The sequence below is a fragment of the Equus asinus genome, chromosome 18, assembly GCF_041296235.1.
Source record: "Equus asinus isolate D_3611 breed Donkey chromosome 18, EquAss-T2T_v2, whole genome shotgun sequence".
Classification (NCBI taxonomy): Eukaryota; Metazoa; Chordata; class Mammalia; order Perissodactyla; family Equidae; genus Equus; species Equus asinus.
Window position 1 is genome coordinate 39,251,818 of NC_091807.1, and position 14,068 is coordinate 39,265,885.

The 14,068-nt window shown below is 58.1% G+C and overlaps 2 long non-coding RNA genes across 3 annotated transcripts; one reads left to right on the forward strand and one right to left on the reverse strand.

Annotated features, from left to right (window-relative positions):
* Positions 1–824: 824 nt before the first annotated feature.
* LOC123278344 (uncharacterized) lies at positions 825–6,924 on the reverse strand. The gene is made up of 3 exons (XR_006515691.2): positions 6,610–6,924; positions 6,183–6,236; positions 825–1,903 (listed from the first exon to the last, which is right to left on the reverse strand). It is a non-coding gene; the product is annotated as an uncharacterized lncRNA (long non-coding RNA).
* A 498-nt stretch (positions 6,925–7,422) lies between these two features.
* LOC123278271 (uncharacterized) lies at positions 7,423–9,639 on the forward strand. 2 transcript variants are annotated; one of them, XR_011495431.1, is made up of 3 exons: positions 7,423–7,811; positions 8,172–8,357; positions 8,872–9,639. It is a non-coding gene; the product is annotated as an uncharacterized lncRNA (long non-coding RNA). The 2 variants fall into 2 exon arrangements; XR_011495430.1 differs by having other exon boundaries at positions 7,438–7,811; positions 8,674–9,276.
* The last annotated feature ends 4,429 nt before the right edge of the window (positions 9,640–14,068 follow it).

Below are 14,068 nucleotides of genomic sequence, written 5' to 3' on the forward strand. Positions count from 1 at the left end.
GCTGAGTGGAAAGGGGACCGAGGAACCGGGCGCTCGCCGATAGTGCGGGAGTTCGTTTCCCAAGGTGCAAACATACGGACCGCAACTCCTCGGAGACAAAGAAGGGCACTGACGCGTCTCGAAGTCCCCTCACTCCAGGAGTGACGACTTGTGTCACCCTTCACAGAAATGCCTTCCTGAGGACTTCGCCCCTGGCAAACCTCCGTTTACTGAGTCGAGGCTTTATTTATTTGTGCACAGACTTATTTATAGTCGTTGCTCGTTCCTAACACAGCAAGGCCTGCCGCGTCTGCAGCCGAGACCCTCAGAGGCCTGGACACAACAGAAGCATCTTTGGATGAGCTCTCCAAACTCACCTGTTCATTTATCTCCACGTGGAGTAGAGGGTGCGCACACGTGTGTGTGTGTGAGCTGATGTGTGTGGTGTGTGTATGCTCACGTGTGACCATGTGTACACGTGTGACTGTGCGCGAGTTCAGGTGTCTGCTGGTGTGCGAACATGTGTATGTGACAGTACGTGACTTGTAAGTTCATGTGTGAGCATGTGTGTGTGCACGTGTGTGGTGTGTCTGCTTGTGTGTGAGTATGTGTGCATGTGTGACCCTGTGTGTCCGAGCTCAGGTGTGCATGAGTGTGTTCAAACCACACCCAGGCTCATTCACAGGCTAGCACCTGTGTCTGGAGCATCTCCACTCAACAGCACGTGAGCTGTCACACTCTTGACCTCTCAGGGCCTGGACAAAACAAACTTTGGTCAACATGACCCACACAAACAGGGCATGGCAAGAGCACAGAGCCCTCCTCCCCTGAGAGTTGCATTTGCACAGACCACCCGACCTGGAGTGCACAGGTGAGTTCTCTGCTCCTCCCTTCCATCGATGAGGTGGCCTCTGTGACAGGCAGCCCTACCCTGGCACTCGCGGCTAGGCAGGCTTGGAGCCAAGGAGGGCAATGAAATTGGAAGGGCCAGGCCCCCTTACTGTCCTGGGGTATGAGCCCAGAATGCCAAGGCACCAGCAAAGAGGGGTCCCAGAGTACCTGGTGGTCCCAAACCTGCCCAGGGTCAGACCACCCAGGGGGTCTGTCAACAGTCAGGCCTGCTGGCTCAGAGGACACTGTTTGGGGATCTGCCCCCATCAAGCAACCCGGGGATGCTGCCAGGTGGCCAGGCCCACCTGCAAGTGGACAGTGTGTGAAAGCGGCCAGACCCAAGGGAGAGGCCCACCATGCCTGTGCACTCGCTCTGGGGGTGCCCTGAACACACAGCAGCATCGACCCCTCGGTGACTACGTCCCAGCCGGAGTGGGCACCATGACCCTGACGACACGGTGGCTGTGCTCCTCGAGGACCGTGTGTCACGGCTGGTTTTTCAGGCCTGTTTCAGCTGAGGGTGGCTTGGTCCCCGGTCTGGGATCACAGGTCACCATGGGTAGAGAGCAGTGGGGCTTCAGGGGCCTCTGGAAACACGCGGACGGGGTGTGGGAAGTCGGCGCCTGCAGGGGCTGGGCAGGAATGCACACAAGAAGGGGCAGTGCAGTGGCACGGCCAGTGAAGAATTGGAGAACAGATGTCCCCTCCAAACTGGAGCCACGTGGGTCCTGATCCCAGCATAGACTGACTTTCAGCAAAGGCGGATTTTTAGGTGATATTTCCATTTTTTAAATGTAGGCAATTAATTTTTATAAGTATTCAAAACGCTGCAGGCTAGTGACGTCAGGAGTAACAGCAGCCCGGCCACATCAGGTTCACGTTCTGGTCTCATCCAACCCCTTCGACTGACAGATGAAGAAACTGAGGCTGTGTGGGCCAGGCAGTGTGCCTGCGGTCAGAGACCCAGGTCGTGTGTGTTCCTCTCCACATCTTCCCGATGACACCGGTCACTTACGGATTCTAGGAGACAAGACTGAGAGAGCCCTGTCATGTGTTTGTTCAGAATTTTAATTTTTCCCCTAAGAAAAGTAAAGGAAATAGGTTTTCCTCCCATTGTGCTGGCAGTTGGTGTTCCTCCGAGCTTGGCTCCGCCAAGAGGAAAGCAGCCTCAGAGTTTTCCCATGGACGCCACGTCCTCGCCACCCATCCCGAGAACATGGCCGCTGGTCAGGGAAGGAGCGGGCGCAGCTCAGCCAGACCTGCCACCCACCCTCCTTGAGCAGCAGAACTGTCCTCTGGTGACGTCCCCCTGGGCCACGGCCACACCGGAACCTCTTCCTTTGCAGACTCACCTGGCCCCCCCTCCCCACCTCCCTGCAAATGAGCATCAGATGTGCCGCCTGACGCTTCCTGTAGCTCTTTCAGCATCTCGCTGTCTGTTTCCTCCTCCCACTGAAGAGTGGTACTTAGCCCTGTGGGTTGTGTGTTTCCAAGTTAAACCCCAGGGTCTGCTTCTCACCGCTGTCTGGAGCTCAGCTTCTGAATCCCCATCACTACCCCCAACATCTGTTTAGTGTCCACGATGACAAGAACACCCTCCATGCTCCCACAGATCAGCTGGCTAGAGCAAGACACTCACAGGCCGGTCCCGTGTGAACTCACCAGGGCTGCTCGTTCAGAGCTGACGCCTGCACCAGGTGGCCAACCAGACGTGCCCCAGCGGGGTAGGGGACAGGCAGGTACACCCTGGCAGGAGTAGGGACATCTTGGGGCAGTCGGGGGCATCGACATTGGCCTATGTGATGGCTAATTTTATGTGTCAGCTTGACTGGGCCACAGGACGCCCAGATAGCTGGTTAAACGTTATTTCTGGGTGTGTCTGGGAGGGTGTTTATGGAGAGGTCAGCGTTTGAAATGGTGGATTGAGGAAAGCCGAGGACCCTGCCCAGGTGAGTGGGCCTCAGTCAATCCGCTACAGCCTGAATTGAACCAAAAGGCAGCAGAAGGATGAACTTGTCCCCTGCCTGACCGCATGAGCTGGGACATTGGTCTCCTCCTGTCCTCACTGCTCCTGGCTTTCAGGCCTTCGGACTCAAAACAGAGTCGGCACCACCAGCTCTCAGGCCTTCACACTCCACCCGTCTTTTCCTGGGTCTCCAGCTTCCAGATGGCAGATTGTGGCACTTCTCGGCCTCCGTGATCACGTGAGCTAATATCTTATTATAAATCTCTTTCGGCACGTCTCCTCCTGGCTATTTCTCTGGAGAACCCTGACTGATACAGCCTGGGTTCAGAACCCTGTGAACCCCACGACTGCATACGAGAGGTGTGAGGATGTGCAGTTTCTAGGGGACACAGCCTCTGTCTTGCATCAGATTCTCAGAGAGATGTGTGACTCGAACAAGCTCAGGGCTCGCTGGCCAGCGGGCTGGGCCCTGCAGTGGGACTCAGGCCCTTGCTGGTTCTGCCATAAGAATTTGCACCATCCGATGCTCGTGTTTCCTCCTGAATAAGAAGAAAAGAGCAGCGGGCCCTTCTGGTACCCTGAGGTGTGGAGGAAAAGGACCTCGTTAAGTGGGAAGTGTTATTCAGGCCCCCAGCATTATAAATATTTCCCAGAAATTCCTTGATATCAGCCTTCTTAGTCTGGGTACAGGCTCCCAGGGGTTCGTGGCAACGGGCCAGGCGGTGCGCAAAGCCGTGTAGACATGATCCATCTTCCCGGAGCTCCTGTTGTCTGGGAAGACTCGGGCAGGAATGGAGGAGGGCTAAGTGATGACTTAACCACTGTGGGATTTGTATCAAAACATACACAAACCTAGCAGAGGCAGGTCACAGGGATGGCCACCAGGTTCTGCCGCAGCACTGCCCCCCAGATTGAGGGCAAACCATGGGCTTGGCCAGACCCTACAGCCATCCCACAGTGGGGATGAAACCCACAGGGAGAGGTCAGCGGCAAGATGCCTGCAGGCCCTGAGCCCCCGGCCCATGAGAGGTGTGCAGGACTGGATGGCTGCACGTGTTTGCCCTCCAGGAGCAGCGCCTGCCACCCCTCGGTTCTCCATACTCCACGGCACCAGGGGGGAGGGGCAGAGAAACCCCACAGAGAAACCCCACAGACGGGGCCACCATGGTTCCTGCCATCACCGGGGCTGTTTGCAACTGGGGTCAAACTCCTTGAAGCTGGAGCCCCGTCCACGGAGTTGCCTCACAGCCGGTTGTGGGGAGTTGAGCCATGGCAGCCCCCTCCCACAGCTATTTCCAGGCAACCCAGAAACACCAGAGTCACCCACTGCCCACCCTCTCTATCGCTGTTCCTCAGTGAGACAGGGGAAGGGAAAATCTGAAAAGTAATGATTTAAGATAGGAATAGCATAGTTTTCCCAGATTTGACCAAGATTATATTTCTTGCCATCAGGAGGAATGGAGGGTTTCAAATATAGGTTAAACTGATTTTCTGAAGAATACAATTAGAATTTTTACACCACTGAATTTAGTGGCCCGAAAATATGGTACCAGCTACACCAGTCAAAATGACTGTGTACATTGAAGTGTGGGCTTCCGGTTCTGGCAAAGAAGGAGTCAGCCCTTACATCTCACTGCCTCACAACAGTGGAGGCTCGGGCAGCTCAACGCGGACAGGGAACCTGAGCAGGAGAGAGTGGCAGTATATGGGATCTCTCTGTACTTTCCACTCAATTTTTCTGTGAACCTAAATCTACTCTAAAAAAGTGTATTAATTAAAAAGAAATCAGGTGCAAAGTAAATGAGGGAAAACATTTTAAAAACAAATAAAACATTTTTTAAAACAACACAGAGGCAGAAGACAGCTGGACAAGATCTTTAGAGAAGAGAGGAGAGAAAGGGGTCTATGTGGTTATATGCCTTCTATGTTTTCCTGGCAATTGTGAAATATGAACTCTCAGTAGACTGTGAAAGGTTAGGGTTAGTATATTATAACCGAGAAGCAACCACTTAAAAAATACGAAGAGATAGAGCCAAAAAGTCAATAGATAAGTTAAAATGGACTACAACAAAATATTGAAATATGAAAGCAGGAAAAAGGAACAGGGAGCCAAACCAGAGGGGACAGACAGAGCAAAGAGCAAAGTGTCGTATCAATGACATGTGAGTGGTCCAAACACACCTATCCAAGGTTCAAGATAACAGCACGCGCTTGTCAGAAAACCCCTCCACAGCGAGTCAGCGGGCATGCTCTCAAGAGAGGAAGAGGTTTAAGGCAGGTAGGTTCTGGAACAGGGACCAGAGCACCAGGAGATGAGCAGTGAGCAGCTTCAACCCTGAACTTCCATCAGGGGACCACGCATGACATCCGAGTCACCATCCCAGGACTAGGATCATGGGGGGCTCTCAGGACCCCGGAGGCCGGTGGAGGTGCTATTTAGAGGCCAGTGGGTCTGCTGTCCGCACTGTCTTGGGGGCTCCCCCATCACCCAGGTGGGTTACCCCTCACTCCCCTGCTGGGGGAGCAGCACCTCAGGGTCCCCCATCCCTCCACTGTGGGAGACAGAAGGGGGTTCCCACCCACAGAGCTAGAAATCACAAGTGGTCCAGTCTGCTCAGCCAGCCCCAGAGCTCCTGTGAGCACCCCTACTTTCCATTGTGAGTCACTTTGGGGTCCCCTGAGAACATTCCTTGTCTGGCCACTTGCTTGGGATAAAATCTTCCAGACTCCCTTCCGGCCATGGAAGGAAGAGGTTGCTGAGAGGCTGCTGTCCGTGGGAGGGGGTCCCCACCCATGGGCGGGTCGGTGCACACACGATGCCAGGCCTGGGCACTCTCCAGCCCTGAGGCTGCTACTCCAGGGCGTCTTCGTGAGCAGGGCTGGATGACCCGTGGTCACCTCCCTGGATAAAAATACTGCTCTGAAAGGGGACAGCATGAGGCCATGGAGCATGTGCTGCACGCCCCACCGGATCCCCAGAGAGACAACAGGAGGGGAAACGGCCTCCCAGGGACACGCAGCAGCTGAGGCTGGGGTGTGGCCAGCTCGGACAGCTGGGCCAGGGTGGACAAGCCCCGATCTCCATGTGTCTGGAGGCTGTGTCCCAGGAAGCCGGAAGGTGGGGCCCGGCTTCCCAAAAAAGAGGCCTGTGGCTTAGGAAGATGGAGCTATTTTTAAGCATCTGCCTTCCCAGGACAGCCACAGAGGCGAGGGCCTGAGGGCCCAGGGAGCACCCAGCTACCCCCCCCCCTCCGCCCCCCCAGGGAGCACAGTTCAGGTGAAGACAGGAGGAGCAAAGGCCGGGCAGCCCCCATCGGAGGAACAGAGAATAAAACAGAACACCCACCTTGGGCCGCAGTTTCCCACACTAAACGTGGGGCTGGTCTTGCTCTTTGGGTCCCTGTAAGGGGCGAGGGGAAGAGAAAGGCTGGAAGGCTCTTCTGTCAGGGTCCTGCGTGGGAGTGGGCGGTAGGCAGCTGGAAAGGGCCTGGGGATGTTGGGAGAGGCTGATGCTGGGGGTGGGAACGGTACAGCCTGGATTAAGGCCCTAGGGTCTCCGAGGGCCTCTTGGGCCCCCTCTCATCTCCCGTAACCCCCTCCCTCCGTTCCTTCCCATCCTCACTGCCTCTGCGACTCAGAGCGGCCTCGGTACCCCTGCATGCCCACCCGAGCCACCAGGGCCAGGGGACATGGGCTCAGCTTCCCTCCAGAGAAGGTGGGGGACAAGGCGGGGGTCTGGGTAAGGCTCTGTACCCCAGGGAGGGAAACGCTACCGAGGCCCTCCTGAGAGTAGCAGTCAAGGTGGCCTCCGGGTGGGGCGGGAGGGAGAGATGGGTAGAGATGATCTAACCAGGTGAGCCGGCTCGGGAAGGAGCCCACAGGGATGGGGTGGGTGTGTATTTGGGACGTGGTTGCGAGCTGGCAGCCCAGCTCGGGGAGGCCAGCTCTGTCCCAACCGTGCTCGTCCCAACAAGCCTGGACGCCTCCAGGAGCCTCCCCGTGCTCACAATAGAGCCAGGAGGTCCAGGGGGCGCCTCCCTGTGCCAACTGGAGTGGGATGAATGGTGGACCCTAAAAATATGTCCACGTCTTGACTCCCAGAACCTGTGAACGTGACCTTATTTGGAAAAAGGGTCTTTGCAGGTGCGGTCAAGTTAAGGCTCTCAGGATGAGATCATCCTAGTTCTCCCAGGGTGGGGCCTAAATCCAGGTGTGAAGGGAGGGGCCAGCATAGACCAGGGGAACTCCGGACCCGTTTCCAAGGCAGGTAGAAGGCCTCCTGCAAGTCACCCGGGGTCACGCGCGGCGTCAGCCAGGACAGCAGCTGGGAGGCCCGGGCTGCCGGGTGAGAGGAGCAGGGGCTGGGCCGGTGTCCTGGAGGCTCCGTCCGCAGGCCAACTGCGCTGGGAGCTGCGGTGGCCTGCGTGTCTGTCTGTCCCACCACTTTCTCTCCAGGGCCGCCCCACCCAGAGTCCCTTTCCTGCCAGGCCAGGGCTTTCCGCCCATTGCTCACGGCTTCCCCAGTGTTTGTCCGTGGAGCTCCCGCCCATCCCTGGTTGTTTTGACCCGCCTGCCTGGGGCTTTTCGTGTATCTTCACGCTGGTTATGTAGGGAGCACTTTCTGTAACCAGCAGGCTCCGTTGTCCCGGGGAGCTGGCGAAGGGGGTGCCTGTGTCCAGGCCTGGGGGCTGCACCAGCTGTCTCCGGGGCTGGCCCAGGTCCCCACCACTCGGACGGGTCAGCGCAGTGAGCGCCCAGTCTGCTCGCACCTCCAGACGCACCCCCTTTCCAGCTCTTCTTCCTCCCCCACCCACAATCCCAGGATCAGAGAGCAAGCAATGGTTTGGCCAAAAGGCAGGCCCACCTTCTGCACTGGACAACGATGCTTCGGGGGCCCAGAAAGAGAGACAGGGGAGAAGGGACCGCTGAGAGGCCAACCAGGGGACGGTGAAGCATGAGTGGGAGGCTTGCTCAGGTGGGTCTCCCAGAAGCAGATGGTGAGACAGGATTCTGGACAGTTTATGTGGGACGGGACCCCTGACACACCAGGAGGGGAGTCAGGGAGGGCAGGAGCCCGTACACCCCTGGGGAACAGGGCCCACCCACTGGGGCCTCAGGTGACTGTAGACATACCTCAGGGTTGCCTGGCCTGGAGGAGGGGCAGCTGGGCTGCTTCCCCTCCAACTGCCATCAGTCACTGCCAAGGGGCTCCCAGGGCACTAACCAGCCCACATGTCTGGCTCCTGTAGCCAGAGACAGCGTGTACCGGATGCTGAGTGCCCAGGGACCTGGGCAGGCTCCCAGCTCTGCCGACAATGGGTCACTTCTGCCCCAGGCCAGCAGGACAGAAGGAGGAGAAGGTGCTACCAGCCCAAGGCCCAGGGTCATGCTGCAGAAGCCCCAGCTACAGAAATTTGCAGCAGCAACTGGGAGGGTGTTGGAGGTGGGGATGCAACTGGAGGCTTCTTCCTGGCTCTGCCTCCAGGATCCCGTCAGAGCATGACGTCGGCCCAACCATGCGGTAAGGCAGCGGATGGAGCCCGGGACACGCAGCCCCGGTGTTGGGTCTTCCCCAAGAGCCAGCTTCAGATCGGGGCCGGGGGTTCAAGGGCCCAGCACCCCAGGTGCCTCTGAGAGGCTGAGAAGTGAGGTGTCAGACAGGAGGTTGTGGCCAAGGCCGGCCGCAGAGGAGCCTCCAGCAGCCTTGCAGAGCCAGGACCCCTGGACACATCTGGGGTGGTCGGGGTCGGGGGGCGGGGTCCCTTTGCCACGGCCAGGCTTCCCCACCGTCCCCCAGAAAAGCATCAGCCCCAGACACTCCCATTTCCTATTGACAGGGTCTGCGGGGCCAGGATGTCTACACTTGGGGGGCCCTGGCTGACCACCTCCATCCGGGGAGGCTGTGCTCTGACGTGCACCCTCAGCTGCGTCTGGGGCCGTGTGCCCTGTTTGTCCCCTGGCGGCTGCACCGGAAGCCAGGGCTTTCCACTTCCTGAAGCCTCCAGAGGCCGCCTCCTCTTTTATTCCCCAAATAGGAAGTCTTCTGCAACCCTCTGGCCAAATATGTGGGGATCTGGCTTCATTTCAACCAGGAAGTGTCATCACCTAAATGGACCGATGAGCTGATAGGAAGCTGGAGGAGAAAGCCATCCGCAGGCCTCGCCCCAGAGAACCGGCAGGAAAATGCCCACCAGCAGGGAGGACCCATCCTGGGCTCGGGGCCCCCAACGCTCCCCGGCACCCGCACCTCCTCCATCCCCTGTGTCACTTCTTGGGCCTCCCCTGGCCTCCTCACCATGCTTATGAGTCTACAAGGACAGAAAAGTCCCCGAACATCACAACAAGGGCCCCTCCCCAAAATGGTCCCGCTTAAAAACATCGTGGTTCAACCTAACATTCCCACAAAGGGGAATGGTTCTAAAAAGAAAAGCTTTGAGCGCATAGACGGTGGAGTTTTAATCATTCGAAACCTCGTATGTGGAATTCCCAGGCGTGCCTGACAACGTGGGATCTGATCGCCCCACGTGCTGTGGTTGAGTCTGGGAGCATATCCTTCACACCTGCGTCTTGAGGGATTGCGCGTGTCACGCCCCGAGGGGAGGGCAAAACCGCCTGTCCCTTAAGAAAAAGGCTGCCATCCTACACCCTGAACCACCAGCTCCCTTACCCAGGAATGTCTGGAGTGTCCCCACGGGGGGTCTGATGGGGGCAAGAAGGAGTCCCCGCCCTCAGAGGGAGCAGGCAGCCTTGTCCACACAGGACCACGCAGTCTATTGTGGTTGTATTGTCTATTATTATTACTGTTCTTGTTGTTATTATTATTATGACTACTATTTCTGCAGCCCCACCTCCTCCAGTCCTGCTGTTTAACCTGGAACCTACAAACCAGCAGGCACAAGGATTCCCAGGACATCGGCCACATTGCACCCTCTCCTCTCGGCATCTAAGGACATCCCTCGGCCCTTGGGAGGGCGGCAGTGGACACAGCCAGAGCTCTAGGGCCAGTGCGCCACAGAGCCACGTGGCTGCTCTGGAAGTGCGCGTGGGCTGGGTGTGCATCTGTGACACACGCGGGTCCTCCCACCGCCGGGCCACACCCCCGTGGTGTGCTCAACTGTGGGAACGTCCTTCTCCTCTGCCCGGCCCCCTCATCTCTGGAAGGACTGATGGATGCAAATGCTGCCTGTGCCACCAGCAGCCTCTGACAACAAGATGAACCCTCCCCCGACACACACACAGCCCCGCAGGGCCCAATACCCTGCACTGTTTCCAGGCAGCCTTGTCCTGCAGGTGGCAGGTGCGTCAGGGACCGGTCCCAAGCGTGGGGGCAAAGCAGACTGACAGCCCCCAGGGAGACAAGGCCCCCAGTCCCAGCGAGGGAGCAGCGAGGTGTGGATGGGGCCATGCAGGGCCTAGAGAGCTTGTGGGTCCTCTGTCCAGAGCCAGAGGGGCAGGGAAGGCCGTCTGGGCAGCGACATCCTTAAACCGGGCCCCGCCCAGGGCCAGCGGGTTGTAGACACTGCAGAGAATCTTCTGCAACCTTCCCTCTGGAGTCGGCATCTTTCACGAAGAAGGACGCCTTCATGAAGGGCAGGACTGGTCAGCGTCAGCCCCAGACCAGAGAAGGCAGAGGGCACTGGCGGAGGGGCCTGCTGGGACACAGCCCAGTGTCAGCACCGACGGGAGAGGCTCAGCTCTCGGCTCCCAGGGCTTCACGGAGGATGGGCAGCTAGGAGACTGGGGGGCGGGGGTCTGGATGGCGGGAATGGGCGATGCTGCCGAGGGCAGTGGGGCCAGGTGGGAGCATGACACCTTCGCAAGTGGCTCTGGAGTCCCTGAGCAGCTTCTCGTGGCCTGCAGGCTCCAGGCTGGGGATCTGTGCGCGCGGCTCCATGGCCCAGCACAGCCTGCGAGGCGGGTGGGCAGGTGCTGCCAGCCCCACTTCCCAGCTGGGACACTTGATTCTGGGGCTGCAAGCATTTGACCAAGACTGCGCCACAGAAAGGACTAAACCAGGGCCCCCTCTCGCCCGGGGGCTCCAGCACCAACAGCCTTCCCCTGTGGGGCCACCGCCTGCCTCTCGAGGAGTCAGGGTGAAAGGGGCCTGAACATGCTCGGCCGACTCTCCCGAGATGGTGCTGCAGGGGGCGGGCAGGGGCTGAGCGGGTGAGGGGAGAGGAGAGGCTGGCGCCACACAGATGGGCAGGGGCACACGCCGTGGTCCAGGGATAGTCCACAGGGAGCAAGTGAAGGTGGGCAGGGGGAGGAGGTGCACAAGAAGAAGGACAAACCCTCCGGGGTTTCGGGAGGTGACTATGGTGTCCTGGCGAGGGGTCAGAGAGGCTCCTGGATTGGGCGGGAGTGGGTTGTGGGTTGTGGGTTGAGTCCTCGGGACAGGGCAGGCCAGTGACGTTGAGCGGGGAGACAGCCCGTCCACTGCTCCAGGCCGTCATGGTCACCACTCACACCTGGTGATGCCTCTGCGGCCAGGCGGAGCCGAGCACGTGGGCTGTGACCCACGCCAGTTCTGATGTCACTCTCATTTCCCGAGCGAGGAATCCTACTGACCCGGGGTCGGTGGTCAGGGCCTTTCTCTCCAGCCAGAGGGACATCAGCCACAGGTTTAGCCCCCCAGGCCCGGAGCCCTGGCTGAGTCCAAGGCCCCCCCTGGGTTCTGAGTCACTCTCCACCTCTACCGAGCCCCACAGGTCCCTCCCTCGCCCTCGGCCACAAGGGAGGACAGGGGAGATGGCTCCTGGCCCGGGTCAGCCACCAGCCGTCTGTTGAGCTCTGGTGGCCCATCACCTGCAGAGCCCAGGGCCCTGAGCGGAGGATGAGGGCCAGAGGCAGACTGTGGGGGGCAGCCCACGCGTGAACATGCAGGGCCAGCAGTGTGACCTCAGACGTGGGTGAACGTCTCTGGGGTCAGGCCTGCCGCTGTCCCAGCCCAGATTAGGGGAGGGTGACACAGCCTCCACGGAGTGGAGAAGCCTAGCCTCGGGCTGGGGAGGCCCCGCTCAGGACACTCCGTGCTCGCTCTGCACCGCGGACAGGCCCCGGCCTGCGGAGGGAGCGCCCCTGCCCCAGGCCTGGGCCGCTGTGGCACTGCAGGATCCCGTGACAAGACCCCCGACCGGCCAGCTGCCAGCTCCACACCGAGGGAGCAGAGGTGGGGCTTCTGGAGGAATCCCACACATCACTCTGCTTCCCGGGCCCCCTCACCCTGCCCCCAGGGAACGCAGCCACACACCCGTCCTGGCCCGTACTGGCACGTCGGCACCACCCACCATCCGCACGCCAGGGACCCACAGCCTGGTGGATAGGCGAGTGCCAGTGTCACCCACGGGCACGCCCAGCCTTCCCGTCCCAGCCCAGTCACACCTCCCTGAAGCCACAGGATCTGCCAACCCGCCAGCCTCCTGAGTGTCCACGTGGGGTCCCAGCCTTGAGGTCGTTCCTCACAGCAGGCGTGACCCTGGACTGACCAAGCCTCGGGCTCCGCAGGCAGTGCTCAGGCAGCCTCCTGTCGAACATCTTCACAGCTCTGCCATACCTTCCCCAGAGTGCAGACACAGGACAAAGTGTTGACGGGCATCTGCGTCCTCGAGAGAGCCCAGTCAAGAGCAGAGGGAGGCTGAGGCCACGGCCCGAGGAGTGGGGCGGGAGGCAGGTGGGGGCACAGCTGCTCCACATCTCCTACATTGTCAACATCTTCATGTTGTGGCCTAGAAATTTCATTTTACCTTTTTTTGGTTTTTGGTGAGGAAGATTGGCCCTGAGCTAACATCCATTGCCAATCTTCGTCTTTTTGCTTGAGGAAGATTGTCCCTGAGAGGAAGATCTGCAGTCTTCCTCTATTTTGTGTGTGGGACACCACCACAGCATGGCTTGGTGGGCGGTGTGTAGGTCCACACCCGGGATCCAAACCTGCAAACTCTGGGCCACTGAAGCAGAGTGAGCAAACCTAACTACTACGCAACTGGGCTGGCCCCTCATTTTACCACCCAGCCCAGCCCTTTTCTAGGCAATGAGAAGTTTAATCGGCCGCCTCGCCTCACCCTGATTTCTCTACCCCACATCGTCGCTCACTTTTCTCCATCATCGGTTCTGAGGTCTCGCCTCTGTCACCCCCTGTAAGCCAGGAAACTTCTCATCACACCCCCCTCCCAGGCTCCTTGTGGGAGCGACAGACGCCTTCCAATATCGCGGCTGCCTTCTCCCGCCTCTGCTCCTGCTGGGCGCTGCTTCCGTCTGTCAGTCCACTGAGAATAACTCGCCTCTTCTGTCTGGCGGCTTCCAAGAGTTCCTCTTCATCCTTGATGTTCGCTAGCCGTGTCTAGAACCCAGGCCCTACTCTCAGCAGCCCAGTCCACGGTGGGAGCCCAGGACTCAGCTGATTCTGTCTCTCGGGCCCTCCGGTGATCCTGAGTGCTGTCTACACTCCTTAACTAGTCCCCTTCTGCCAAACCAGCAAGAAAGGATTCTCCTAGCTGCCTCTGAGAATCTTGACAAGTTCGTGTGCATTCCTCTATGCTCTGTGCTGGGACTGCATTTTCAATCCCAATGTCGTGTGCCTAAATTCTGGAAGCTTCTATGCCATCATCCCTTCACATCTTGCTTCTCTGCCCCTCTCTGCAGTCTCTTATTTTGGGGTTCCTCCACATCTGCTCCCGTGTGTGTGGGTGTGTGTACAATGTGTGTACACACTTAAACCTTTATCTCTTTTCTCTCTCTTCTGCATTCTGGGAAAATTTCTTAGTTCTGTCTTCCACTTCAGTAATCCTCTTTTCAGTGTGTACTCAATCGTAACCCCTCTTCTTAGTTTTTGAGTTTTCTGTCTTAGTGACTATATTTTCATTTCCAAGATCTGCCATTTTCACACCCAGCTGCTCTTGTTCTGTATCTGCCGATTTGATTTCATAATTTATTTGAATGGATGTAACTGCTTCATTTATTTCTTTGAGAGCATCACAGATTATTTTAGAGTTTTTATTAGACACATCCGTAAACTTAACTCCATCGGAAATGAATTTATGTCCTGAGTATGGATTTTGTTGGCTCTTTCGTGTTCTCTTTTTTTTTTTAAATTGAGGTGAAATCCATATAACAAAAATTAACCACTTAAACATGTACATTTAGGGGCTGGCCTGGTGGTATAGTGGTTAAGTTGGCACACTCTGCTTCGGCGGCCCGGGGTTTGCAGGTTTGGATCCCGGGCGTGGACCTACACAC